This window comes from Lytechinus variegatus, chromosome 9, assembly GCF_018143015.1.
Source record: "Lytechinus variegatus isolate NC3 chromosome 9, Lvar_3.0, whole genome shotgun sequence".
NCBI classification, from domain to species: domain Eukaryota; kingdom Metazoa; phylum Echinodermata; class Echinoidea; order Temnopleuroida; family Toxopneustidae; genus Lytechinus; species Lytechinus variegatus.
Window position 1 is genome coordinate 9,174,232 of NC_054748.1, and position 14,436 is coordinate 9,188,667.

At 35.7% G+C, this 14,436-nt stretch overlaps 1 protein-coding gene across 1 annotated transcript in view; it reads left to right on the forward strand.

Annotated features, from left to right (window-relative positions):
• Positions 1-14,436, forward strand: part of LOC121421014 — a 42,836-nt gene that overhangs the window by 11,190 nt on the left and 17,210 nt on the right. The window lies entirely within an intron of this gene.

Consider the following 14,436-nt stretch of genomic DNA (forward strand, 5'->3'; position numbering starts at 1 on the left):
ACTTTTTAGTATTTTTGGTATCAAATTTCTGACTTCGAGATGTTATTTCCGGGTTTCAGGCCGATCTGATCATCTAAACTAATCGGACATTCACTTTCACAAAAGTATGTTCCGTGTATTTGGGCATGAGAACATTGCAGAACGACTGTCACGCATAACTAGTGCGATGTTGCGATGACCTGTAGGTCATCTCTACATGGCCGTGCGATCGCGATGCAACCAGCGTGTGGCAGTGTTTCCATGCGATGTGTACGTACGTTGAAGCACTGAGAGATCTAACCACGGAGCTCCCTGGGTTATGAGAGATTGAGAGAGTATGGTGAGTCGATCGAGTCGACTGAGAACGAAGCAAAAATATGGAGTTTTATGGCACTGGGACTTATATATTTTTGGTACAAATTTATTTCTTTGGAGAATACGATACCATTATTGTCTGGTAACTGTGATGGAACATTGCAACGACAGAGTTACATGTACTGTCAGTACGGCATCGGAACGTTACAAATTCATTTATTTTGTTACCGGTATTGGATTTGGACTCGGATCAATAGTTACCACAACATACGTCTGGAAAGTGTGACGAACATGAATTTTTTGCCTTGCCAGAGACCCGAGACAAGGCGAGAGCTCGCATGGTTTGAGTAAGTTTGTTTGTATTTACATGTACATCTTGATCTGAGCATGAGTATCACAATAGAAAATGAGTGTGTTTTAATTTTAATTTTTTTTTATTTTTGTATAAAAATTACCCCAAAATTGGATTAGATTTGAGGGAAAAATATCCCTCAGATATGCTCAGAATTCTCCAAAGAGCATCTAAGAACCCCAGAGCTGGACCCCAGCTGAAAGGACTTCACGCTCAACATGTGCGCTTCGCGCACATCAATTTAGTTCACAGACAAATTTTCAGGCCCAAGAGCAATTCGCCACTGGCATCCCTGATATTAGTACAATTTCAAGATATTAACTCACATGGCACTTAAATCATTCATAAGTGCTGGGAACGATAACAAGTATTTTTCTTCATTATGCAAGCATATGGAAGAAAAAAAAGTAATCATAAGAAATTACAATGTAACCAGACTTTTTGTCTTGCCAACCAGAGGTGAAGGCGAGACTTAGGGATCCAAATGTCTTCTATCTGTTGTCCGTCTGTCACAAACACATGACTACACAACCGTAAGTCACTTTTCAACCAAACTTGGATTGTTGATGGACTTGGGGGACCTGCATGTTATGCTGCAGTTGGAGGTCACATGGTAAGATCAAAGGTCATTTTCAGGTCAACGTTTACATGCAAAACTTTCTTATGACACCTAACCTAACTCCTCAACCGTAAGTCGCTTTTCAACCAAATTTGGATGGTAGATGAACTTGGGGGACCTGCATGTTATGCTGCAGTCGGAGGTTACATGATAAGGTCAAAGGTCTTATTAAAGGTCATTTTCAGTTCAACATTAAAGTTTATGTGCAAGGCTCTTATGAATTCATGTATGAAGAAAGTTATACAATTTTCCAAAAGTTGATTACTACTTATATAATTTGTTTATTTTCTATTAGTCTTAAATGCCAATTCATCCAGTTACCAACCATCAGCTAATCCATTATCTATATGGTCTAATTGCCATTCTGTCCACTCACCATTTTGTCTAATAACCAGTTGGTCCAATTGCCATTTAATAGTTCATAACTTCATATACCATTTGGTCTAATGGGACTATAAAGTGTTATATCGACGAAATGAATGAAAATTGGGTAATAGACCAACTGGTTTATGAAATGAAATGGTCATAGACATAGGAGAAGTGGTGATTAGAGGAAGTGATGATTGTACCAAATGGTATTGGTTGTTAGACGAAATGTTGATGGACGGACTTGCATTAGGTTAAATGAAGATAGACCTTGTGATGAGTGGACGAGTTGGCAATAGACGAATTGGCAATTTACCGTATAATTCATACAGGGCCCTGGGAATTATTTTTTTAATGAGGGTGAGATGTGAATTTGAACCCCCCTCCCAAAAAAGGTTTTTACTGTAAACTTGAAAACAAATCAGGTCCCGAGTAATGTTACATGCGCCCCCCCTGGAAAAAGGATTTCGCTATATAAAAATGAAGGTAATTATGATGACATTTTTACACATAATCTTAAATGTGCGCATCACTAATGCACAGTTTGATAGAGGAAGTTTTTCGCACGTGTTTCGGCTCTCAAAAAAGCTTTTACTTCCAGAATTCAGTCTATTATACCTCATTTTGTCTACTTTATCATAGGGTCCATGCTTCTATTATTCATTTTTTTGGTTTATCGAAAATGGTGTTCGGAAGTGAATTTCAGCGTAGATCCAATTTCATATTGATACTGTTAACTCAACAACTGAGATCATTGTCCAGTTAATTCGTTTACTAGAACTTGAAGTTGAAGACATGACCAAAAAATGCAAAGTAGTGGACGATGTGATGACCAATGAAAAACTTGAACATGACAAGAAATGCATGCATAGCACATAATTGTACATACACTGAGCATATATACATGTAGAGTGCCTTGACTTTGACAAAAGTCAAACCGAAAGTAGCCAGACACAGTGAATCATGATTCAAATCACAGTTGCGTTTATACGACCTTGTTCATTCGGGATTCTACAGAAACGTCTTTCCAAACGCCCCTTTTTCCGTGTTTATGTTTGTGATTTGAAAGACGTTTATTTTCACTTTTGACTATTAAAAATGCAATCTTGATTCTGCAGAATAATGATTTGTATTATGATTCAGATCATGATTCTAGGATAAAAAAGTGGCGCATAAACGCACCCTTTCTTGGGTAGATTTCCCCTGTGTTTTTTTTTCCCCTTTTATTAACTGTTTGTACTTCTTTTCCTCTTTCTTACTTTTGTTTGTTTGTTTTTTTTCTTCATTTTTTCCTTTCTGTTGTTTCTTTCTTTGTTTTTTTTTCTTTCTTTTTTTCTTTCTTTCAATCTCTTTTCGATATCCCTCTTTTCTTTTTGTCTGAGAAAGGGTCAGACTTTTTTCAGGATCTGTCACTGTGCATTTGTTCAGACCTATTTTATGATCTGTCACTCTCATCTCCTGCACAATGTAGTAACATAAAAAACTTTTAAAATGAGGCATAAAATGTAATGAAAGCAAAGGCTTTAATAGTACAATATGAAATAATTTTTCAGTGAAAAATATGCTCAGTCATATTTCAGTAGAGTCAGGTGTGTAGATTGGAAGATTCATTGATGTACATATGTGCATAAAACATTCAGCTTTATGATGCAGAGTTGGATCGACATCTATCAAAAGTTATCAAAACTATTTACAGCATGTACAATATGAATTATTGCAATGAGATTTGACAATGCAAAAATAATTATGTGTTTTACGTCTACATTGTAAATTAACAATTTGTGTGTTTCAAATTGAGCTTCCTTATCAGGAACCTCAGGCAATTAATATTCATGAAAATTCCCAAATAATTATATGTTATTGTACATTAGAACTGAAGTGGCTACCCTGGGTAAAAATACAGTTATTGTACCGTTACTAGAACACTATACAATGATTAGCTTTAATACATACATGCATACAGTCATGTATTTACTAAAACATCAACATGTACATTTTTATAAAGGGAACCAACCCTCTCTTGTCAGAAATCTTTATATATTTTTTTTTCAGTTCATTTCAATTTAATTGTTTTTATTTTCCACTTTTCCACTAGGAAAAACAAATAAAAAAAAAATGTTCCCATATTGAAATTAAAAGAAAGTATTTTTGACCCATGTATAGCCCACTCCTAATAAAATCACATTTTGGAGCAATTCTGGGTCTGACATGCTTGTAATGTTGCGTAATTTTTCAGCTGCATACCCGGGCATTGTAAATTTGATCTTAAGATGCGCAAAAAGTCTGTGAGCTGCACTGTCAGAAAACTAAAGTAAGTTGAGTACTACTCTTCCAATACATAAAATGGTTAAAATGTCATTATATTCAAAAGTTTTACTTCAAATTATATGTTTCTTTGGCAATAAAACAACACTATATACCTGAGTTATATTACTGCCTCTGGGAATGGGTACATTATTCGGGAGAAAACCACAAATCCCTGATAATTAAGGGACAAGTCCACCCCAACAAAATTTTGATTTGAATAAAAAGAGAAAAATCCAACAAGTATAACACTGAAAATTTCATCAAAATCGGATGTAAAATAAGAAAGTTATGACATTTCTAAGTTTCGCTTCATTTCACAAAACAGTTATATATGCACATCTCGGTTGGTATGCAAATGAGGGAACTGATGACATCACTCACTCACTATTTCTTTTGTATTTTATTATATGAAATATGAAATATTTTGATTTTCTCGTCATTGTCATGTAAAATAAAGTTTCATTCCTCCCTGAACACGTGGAATTCCATTTAACATTTTGTGCCTCAGGCAAGGAGGTCCTAATCATCAATTTTGTAAAACTTGAAATATTGTATAATTCAAACCAAAAAAAAGAAATAGTGAGTGAGTGACATCATCGACTCTCTCATTTGGATGTAACTGGCTCGTTCATTTAACTATTTTGTTAAAGATAAGTGAAACTTTGAAATTTCCTAACTCTCTTATTTTACATCCGATTTTGATGAAATTTTCAACATTGTGCTTGTCTGATGTTTCTCTATTGATTCAAATCAACATTTTTCTGAGGTGGACTTGACCTTTAAGTACTATGGGAAAGTTGTCCATGCCCTTTGTCATATAAGTTTATTACTTATTGCAAATTAGAAATCTACATAGTCTTTAAGGATCTCAATCTTAAAGCAGCCATAACTTTCTTATTGCTTGCCTGATTCCTTTCAAACTTTCACCATTCTGTTTGATTTATTTTTCTATATTCCAAAACAACATTTTATGACCAAGGCTGGAATCCCCTTTAAATAGTTCAAACAAATATGGCAGCCCAAATGCCAAACAGAATGCAGAAATATCATAATATTACAGGCCTACAAATTCAAGCATTAAGAAAATCAAATTGTCCTGAGTATCATAAACAAGAATGGCTCATGACAAATATAGGCATATTACAAATGTGAAGAATTTATGCTTTCATTGTCTTCCAACTCAAGCAATTATTGAAGCACACTGTATACATGAAAATGTATAATATTAATTTTGAATTGATACCCCATAGTATTCAGTGAAGACTCTGTATGCATGTTACAAATTCAAATCACTGAACTACAAAAACATATTACATCTCGTACAAATTAAAGCAATTTACATCAATACATGGTATTAGAAAAAAAAGAATACCGGAGTATGTAACTGCAACATACTTCCAGAGTCCAAAGTGCTCTTAAGCCATATGTTTTTTGTATTAATGGACGGCACAATGGCATATTGTGGGGATGATTTAAGGTTACGTCTTGGTTTATTGGGTTTTATGAGTTCCGATATGTACTTCGGGGAGAGGCAGTTCTTGGCTTTATAACAGAAGACGAGTAAAAATAGTATAATAGAGAATCGTGAAAAAAAAAAGGTGAAAGGGGACAAATGCTGACAATGTCAATATGTCAGGGTTTTGTGTATGACTCAAGGTATTCACAAGAACTGAATGGTCTTATTCCTGGCAGTTTGTTACATTTATATTGTCGCACGCACCACGAACCGTCCTCTCTGCGCACTTCGCGAGGCGCGATAGCGCACTGTATCTTTTCCACTAACCGTCCTCTCTGTTACGATGCCCACTGTGGCGTAAATAATTCACTTCAAGAAAATATAAAGATACAGGATGAAACTTAAGAACCTGCACTGTCGAAAGCATCGAAGTGCGCATAGAGGACGGTTCGTGGTGCGTGCGACGATATATTGCAGGGGCCTGTTCCTCAATACTTTAATAAGTCTAGTAACTTCTTGACTATAGAATCGGAGATAGAGCTACTTGTCCGCTAACCATTTCACAAAGCCCTCTTTGCCAAGATTAGGGACAACAACCTAACTAAATATTTGACACCTTCGAACCTGTCATAACTGTCACTAATGTGCCTCGAAATTTGAAAATTATGATCTTACGTATATTAGAATTTGAAATTAGATTGCAACACAAGTGGGATAGATCATTCAATAATAATTGTAATGCATAGAAACTTTAAAAACTGTTACAGAAAAGGCCACAAATCCATTCATTTTTAGATAGTAAAATAATTGAATCGATAACTGGAATCGTATTTGTAGATTTCAGAACCTTATCATCATTTTGAAAAATTGTATCTCTAATTTGTCAAATCTTATATACCAGTATCTAAACATTAACAAATTTATGTTACACTTTATTTTGATGTTTTAAATCATAAAAAAACATTATTATCTTGATTTTACAAAGGAAACCTTTGTGGTTTACTTCCTTAAACTATAATTGGTATTCTGGGGGTACCCATCTCAACGTCTACAATTTCATTTTTTCAGCAATTGAATACTCAAGTCTTCATGGATTAAGTATGTATGATGCATATTTTGCGTCACCTATTATTGTGATTAGATGTATTTCACAGTTCATCACAATAATTGCAGTCTTATTATTTTGCTTTTTGAAAATTATTCTATTTTGTGACTAAGGCTACATCTCATCTTCTCTTTCTACAATAGTAGGCCTATTGATATCAATGGATTTTAGTTAGGAAGGCTTTCGTGAAACTGGTTTAGTAAGATTGGAACTTATACTCTGTGATATGACTAACTTGTCCAGGTGTGGTGAAACAGGCCCCAGGAGGGTACATGCATGGATTTTTAGTATAAATTGAATATTATGTAATCATTTAGTGCATGTAGTACATCGTAGTACGAGGCAGGCATTTAATCAGAGGGAGAATTGCACTATGAAGTGTTGAATGTTATTACATGAAATCATAATTATTTCTATGCTCGTATGTGTGTGTATGATACATTTCCCTCTCATTACAAAATAAGTTCCAGCAGTAATACAGTTACATGTATATATGAAGATATAGAAATGTTTTATCCAAATAAGACATAACTTAAAAGTGTAGCAAGCAATATGACATTCAGCTGCATATCATTGGTATGATGTACTGATAACAGTCTATAGAGCACACACACTGTCCAAATATTGACCCTTATCCAGCATCAGGTCTCTTGTATTAAACAAGCTTTACAGGTATAAGCAAATAGCTAAAGCAAATTCAACTAAGAATTTAAGAAAGTTTAGAAACCATATAACTTACCCAATGCAAAAAAGGATCTATTAAACTACATGAGTTTGCATCGCTCAGTGATTTCCTAGCTACATACATGTACGTCCTGATGAAGTCTGGTGCCCTCCTGTTTGCCGCTCCATTCACTGCCAATTCATAGGAGACAATCCTGGTCAGCTCACTAATAAGGAGCTCCGGCAAATGAAATAAGGACACCAGCCCCCACTAATAAAACCATGGCAGCATGGATTTTGCATATCCAATTTACATTTATTAAATAGTTAATGTATGCACAAACCTATCTTTACAATGTGGGAGGTGGAGGATCCTAAGTCCCTATGTAGGCAATGGTGTTTGCTTCCTTCGCAATCCATTTTCCATAATCTTCTTTCTTTATTTTCTGGGCTGATTTCCCCTGGGGGTAAAAAGAAAAAAGTTTCTTGTCATATCGTCTTCACTGACATGTTGATATGAAAAATGTTGAATATTCTAGCTTGTCTGAAATTGGCAGTCATGCACATCTACATGTATTGATCAAATCAGTGAGATATGTACATGTAATACATGTACTTCGTGTTGCTGAGCAGTTGCCGCAAGAAATGATTTCATGAGAAAGTCTTCAAAATTATGGTTAATTGATTCAAGAGTATACATGAAATAGCTTGTTTTATTTTCTAAGTTATTTCCAGATCAGCAGTTGACATTTTGAAAGAACAAGTTCTGTAGAATTGAGTGTTCTTGATCTGCCTTTTCCTTTGTCGGGTGAAGGTGAGTTTTGAACAAAAACATGGTGAGATACATGTACATTCATAACTTACCTAGTCATGAATAGTTGTATGTCAACATGCATGGCAAGATTTGTTATCTCCCCAAGTTGGTTTACAAAATGACGAGAATCAGTTGTGTAGTCACAACGGGTGCATGAATGGCTGTTGATCTTTCACTAGCCACACTGGCCTGGATTCATTTATAACAGGATGTGATGCTTGTACTTTGGATGTAAAATTAAATCTCACCATAAACTTAATACAGTATAACATACAATGCATCTCGCCACGTTGACATACAACATTTTTAAGTAGACTTGGCGAGATAACACATATCGCCATATCAAATACTTTTAATGTTGACTTGGTGAGACAATCTCGCCATCTCAGCAAGACAATGGCTCACATAATAAAAAAAAAACACGCATGTCGAGGGCACTTCATAGTTTCCATAGCTTGGATGTTACAAGTGTACATGCAGGAGGACGAGTGCAAATGTGCATGTTAGTTTAAAAGCTTAGTTTTCATATATTCCAATTTTGCTTGTAATTATCTTACTGACATTAATAGACTTTGACTCTCAGCCTGATCCTGTTCAATTTTGAACTTCATTGATTTATTTGTGTAAATACAAGTAGCAGGCCTTGGAGGACTTACAATTCTGTAGATCTTAGCCAGGAGTAGTGTAATTACTAGAAATTGCACAGTCAATACAACATAAAGAAGAATCACAGTGGTCCTGGAGAAACTGTTTTTTGTCACATCAATATAATCCTTTTGTGACTTGATGAGTTCATTCGTAATTGATGACAGGTTTTGGTTGAGAGCTTCATTTTTCTTTCTTAGAACCCTGTTCTCCATCAGTAGATCCTCTGAAGCAGTGCAGTTTGGTACAGACCCGCCATCTCCATCTTGTTCAGTTGTGTTGACATGGGGATCACGCACTTGAATCCAATCCTTTCCTTTGGTTTTGAAGATGGTGGAATCGGTCCGCAATTCCATGTGAAGTGGTCGAGTATCCCGACGTTGCACATTGCGGATGTGAAGGCTTATATGCAGATCCCCGTTGCTGCTTTTGTACTTCTCTTTCACGAAGGTGAATGTCAGAAACCATCTGTCAATGTCCTGACGATCCATGATCTCTTTCCCCTGGGTGATAGTTTTATCGCCTGGAGATAGAATTACAATCTTTGATTCATCGAGCCAAAGTTCTGTCAGGATAGAGAGATCACACCGCAATGATATGACTGCTGTGATATTCTTTCCCTCCTGATATGTGTCACCTGTAGAAGGGAAACAAGAGCACAATCAGATTTATCTGACAAATGTACATGTATCTATTATAAAAACAATTGTTCATTTTGTGTATTTTTTCCAATCCAGTTCAATCCATTAGCAGAGCTGCCAAGTAGTACTGATTTTCAGTATTTAGTACTGAAAAGTGAGAAGAATACTGATAGTTTCATGTAAAATACTGATTTCTAAAGTTCAGTTGTATATGTGTGTGGTCCTATGGTATTTTTTTGAAAATTTCCTCACAGAAATACTGATTTTCAGCTTCAAAAATACTGAAATGTTCCTTTTCAGGTTGGCAGCTCTGCATTAGCCATTTTATAAAGTGCCTTTTTGTTTTGGTTAAGAAATGCTGCTCACACTAAGTACTGTAATCCATGTTTTGGCCACTAAAACAGTAATTCAGCACCTCAGAATAATCAGCTCAGTCCATGCAAATCACTGTCCTAGCAAAGTAACTGGTCAACATAGTAGGCTTTTACAGTGCATGATTTGATATTTTATTGTTCACTAGCTGTATATCAATGTCGTGGGTATGACGGAAATGATTAGTCAAGATGCCAGTGTTGTAGTGCCTGATGCTCGGCCTTGGCCTCAAGGCGCCTTAAGGCCTAATTTTTCAAAGCCTTGGCCTTGAGGACTTTGAGCCTTAAAATTTCAAGGCATTTTGTTTTTTGTACTTTCATTTGTTTTTGTAAAAGTAATTATAAATGTTTGACATTTTCTGTATATTTAATGACACTGATGGTCAATTCTACCAGTCAACAATAGCAGCAGCAGCAGTAAGTGTACTAGCCGTGCCATCAATTGTAATTATCATCATTATCAAGAACTATAATCACATGTTACAAAGAAAACAGCAGTGATGAAAAAAAACATGTGTTGTAATAATGATTTATAATGATAATGACAATATTGATAATGATGATAATGATTGTATTATGATAAAGATTATAGTTATTTGATGAAAGGAATAATTCTGACAGACCTGACAGCAGTTTTGGCAATTTTCATACAATTTTCATAGCTAATTCTGAAGAGTGATAACAAGGTTGATTTCTATTCCATTAGGATTTTCCTCATATTATTTTCTTTGGTCAACAAGAATGTTTTAAGTCTCAATGATTTTCTGAAAAGATTTGATGAACTTAAACACAATCTCCAATTTTGTCATATCCAAATGGGCTATGTCAATGGCATGATGAGCCAAAAAAATTGAGCGGCCAAGCATGGCATATAGAGCAAAATTTCTGCCAAAAAAGTTGAAAGTGAGCGAGCAAGCAAAATTTTTCACCCCCTTACTATAAGAAAAGCTAACTTAATTTTGTGATAGATTATGACAATATGTTTTTGCGTTGAAAACATAACCTTTTTGTCAATAGTTTGTTGGTATCATAGTCGATGCTACATGTCCTTCGGATCGTAGCACTCATGATATGGCCAACCGCGTAGCCAGGATTTCATTTTGGAGGGGCAAATGCACGCGAAGCGTGCCAACACTTAAAGAGCGTGCGAAGCGCGCTCCATAGGGGGTGGGTGCAGGGAGGGGGAGTTTCCCCCTCCCGCGCGAAGCTTTTAGTGTTTCATAAATTAAAATGAAAAGGAGCCGTTTCTCTTGTCTCTAGTACCTCCAATTCGGTTGACTATATTGCGATTTTGAACCTTGTTTTCAAAAGTGATTGTAAACGCACAAAAGAGGTATACAATGGAGGAAATTAAAATGATGATAACTCCGCGCGAAGCGCGGAAGCTAAAGTGATTTATCAATTTTTCTTGCCATAAAAAGGGTCCCGAGAAAAGGGTATTCTCAAAGATATATTGAAACTTTCTTTGGAAAGATCAGATTTGATTACAAACAATTTAGCATCAGTGCATATTTTTAACTCGCAAAACAGAGAAGATTGGTAGAGGAAGATATTCCTCCCGCGATGAGCAATGAAACTCTGAAATTTCAAAGGGCGGACGTTTCATCAAATGTAGATATCTCTAATACCCAGTCGTCTCTAATTCAATTGATTTTCTAAGATTATTGAACTTCATTACAAGGAAAATAGTGCGCATAAAGTTGAAACTTCTGTGATTTATTGAAATTATCTATCTATATAATAAAGGATGATTAATTTTTTTGACTTATCCTGAAGCGCTTCATTTTGAATATAAAGAAACTTAAGTGTCATTCAAAATTTCAAACTGAGGGCGCAAAACAGGACAGGAGATGAATGTATACAGGGAAATGACATGAAGTTTAATACAATGATAAAAAAAAATATTGTACTTTTTTTATTGAATACGACACGAATTCCATACCTTCCTCTTTTTAAATTAGGAACCTGTTTGCCCCCAAATTATGGTTGTTTATAGTAATGAGCTGAAAAGCGGGAGAAGCTGACTTTATGGAGGTGACGGCAGAAACTGATATAAAGATTTTACCCGCTCGGAGCCGACCAGACCAGAAGTTGCGCGATCAATTGAAAAAAAAAGATAACTTCATACATTTACTTTGGCCTAACCTTACTGAAATTCATGCCCTAATGTATACAATTTTAACTTTAACTGGCAAGAAGCACATAGCTGAGGTGGAAAAACAGGGTTAGAGAAAAGGTGGGGGAACAATGGAGAACTTCAATATTGTCATTTAACCGCGCGCAGCGCGGAAGCAAAATTCATATATGAATTTAAAGCAAGAAGAGTGAAGGAGTTTCTCTTTTGAGAAAAAAATAAAGAATAAATAGAAAAAACACAAAGCTACCTTTCTTCCCTTTCCTTCCTTCCCTTTTCCTTTTCTCCTCTCCTTTTTTCCCTTCTTTTTTTTTTCTTTTTGGGGACGTTTTTTTGGGGGGCGACCGCCCCCCTGGCTACGCGCCTGGATATGGCCTTGATCAGAACACTAGAAACTTGAGAAATGTCATGAATAATTATGAGCGAGCGGAGCAAGCGAGCCGAAATGTTTGCGTTTTTCCGTCAAAACATACAATTCTTCTCAATAGCTTGTTGGTAATGATTACATATTAGTTGATGATACATGTCCTTCTGCTCATAAGTCTCATGATATGGCCTTGATCAAGAGACTAGAAACTTTTTGCGTTTTCCCGTCAGAACATACATTTCTTGTCAATAGTTTGTTAGTAAATCAAGTATTAGTCGATGCTACATGTCCTTCTATTCGTAACACTCATAATACGGCCTTGAACAGGAGACTAGATACTTATGGAATTTCATAAATTATTACGAGCGAGCGGAGCGAGCTAACCGACATTTTAGCGTTTTCCGTCATTTTGGTAAAACATACATATTTTGTAAGAAAACGTATGTCTTTGTCTTGGTTCACTTGTATTCATAAGTATACATCATGATAATCATGTATGGCCTTGTTAATGGCGATACCGTGATCATCTCGGCGACATGCGGAAATAAAAGATATAATAAAATGGAGCGAGCGAAGCGAGCGGAAATTTTTTCTGTGTTTTTCGTCGGAAACATGAGATTCTGTTCATTATTGCTGTCATATACATTATTGGGTAGGGGAACTGTCCGTAACCAGACCAAGGAGTTATCAGGCTCTTGCCCGATAACTCCTTGACCAGACCGACCTCTGGGGCTCAGACAAGCAAAAAAAAAAAAAAGGAAACGAAAAGGGGGGGGGGGGGGTTGAACCCCCGAAACCCCCCCCCCCTTGCGTACGCGCCTGCTCTGACTTACTTTACACTTTGACTTACTGCTCTGACTTACATTACACTTTAGGAGGATAGGTCTAAACAACATGGATGTTTCTCACATAGAGGCAGTTTTCAATCAAGCAAAGCATGAAAAATATTGTAAATTTTTGGTGTCATCTGATAGAGAAGTCTTTTATAGCACTTCTAATAGAAATGCTTCATAATTAATTCAACAATGTTGCGTAAAAAAATGTTTCGAACGTTATTGTTTGATACATGTAGGTCCTAAGCGCATTAATGGTATCATGTGGAAGAGAACATTCCCGTCTTCTTGACCAACCTACATGTGGAGCGTTGTGGCCCAGTGGATTAGTCTTCTGACTTTGAAACAGAGGGTCGTGGGTTCGAATCCCAGCCATGGCGTAATTTCCTTCAGCAAGAAATTGATCCACAATGTGCTGCACTCAACCCAGGTGAGGTAAATGGGTACCGGTAGGAAACATTAAAAAGCTGTGTGCGGTATGAACGCCTAGCTTAGCCGGGTAATATAGGAGCCTTGAGCACCTAACAAGGTGGATATGTGCGCAATATAAATGATCTATATTATATAGTTCAGGTCACTTCTTATATTTTTCAAAATGAGTGAATTTCCATTATTACTAAAAACAGTAGGAAGCTAAAATCACTGATTTCATCCCCTTGAATAGGAAGGGGGAAAATCCTAATTTCTTTTTCAAAAATTTGTGCAGTTCAGTCATGAAAATTTCAAATTCACCCTGACATATAGTATACATGTACAAGTAAATCTTTTTTTTTTACATTTAGCAGAAAATAGAAATATTGATGTAGCTAAATGAGAATAGAGGAATAGTAATTGGTTAATGGTAGCCAAATTTCAGTGATTTTACAAACCAGCACAAACCTGGTCTCCAAAATAAGATTCTAACTGCTTTCAAAATTTTGATTTTTTTAGATGCTCTTGACTTTGCACTTTGTTTATGATATTGATATTTATATTGACTTATTTTGCACATTTCACATAATTATGAACAAAATACGAAAACAATATAACGGAAGAATTAACATCGTATATATAAATCACACAATTTTAAAATATAGTGAAATATGAGGAAACCTGCATAAAAAAGCAAAGCTTGTTCGTTCTGGAGGATTATATTAATACAAGTTTCATTGAAATATTTTTTTAGTTGTGAACCATTGAAAAATGGAATTTATAGAAATCATATAGATTATGTAACTGCCTAGCTCTAGTTCTATTTTTTATTTATTTATATATTTTTTTTTTTGGGGGGGGGCAGTATTTAGCATCCAAAACCTGTTTCGAGGGGGGGGGGGGTGCAGGGATGGAAGAGTTTTGAAAGTGCAAAGCTTTTAATAAATTCAAATCAAAAGAAGACACCTCTTTTATTTCTGGTTTCTCTACTTTCCCCAAGTCCAAACAATATATTTCCTGATTATGAATTTAGATATGGAAAAAATATATTATGAACA